Here is a 313-nt window from a genome sequence, read left to right as displayed (position 1 = left end):
GATTCCAATTGATTTTTTTTTTCCTGCAGTTAGGCAATTCTAGCTGTATTCTATCCGCAAACACTTGTAATTAAGTTCTTGAAGTTTGCTAATTGTTGAAAATGGTAATTGAAACCGAAAGCGTTAGTTAACAAATCTCGGGATGAAAGTCATCAAAATGCCCTAATCTAATTATACATTTATTTGCATCTCTAACAAACCCCGGGGAAGCAATTTCCATTTCAAAAGCAAAAGCCACCAATCACCTCTCTCGCGCCCCGGCTTGCCTTTTCTAACCCCCGCTTTTGTGACAGTTTTCACTGGCAGAGAAACA

This window comes from Palaemon carinicauda, chromosome 12, assembly GCF_036898095.1.
Source record: "Palaemon carinicauda isolate YSFRI2023 chromosome 12, ASM3689809v2, whole genome shotgun sequence".
NCBI classification, from domain to species: domain Eukaryota; kingdom Metazoa; phylum Arthropoda; class Malacostraca; order Decapoda; family Palaemonidae; genus Palaemon; species Palaemon carinicauda.
This window is presented reverse-complemented; position numbering follows the sequence as displayed.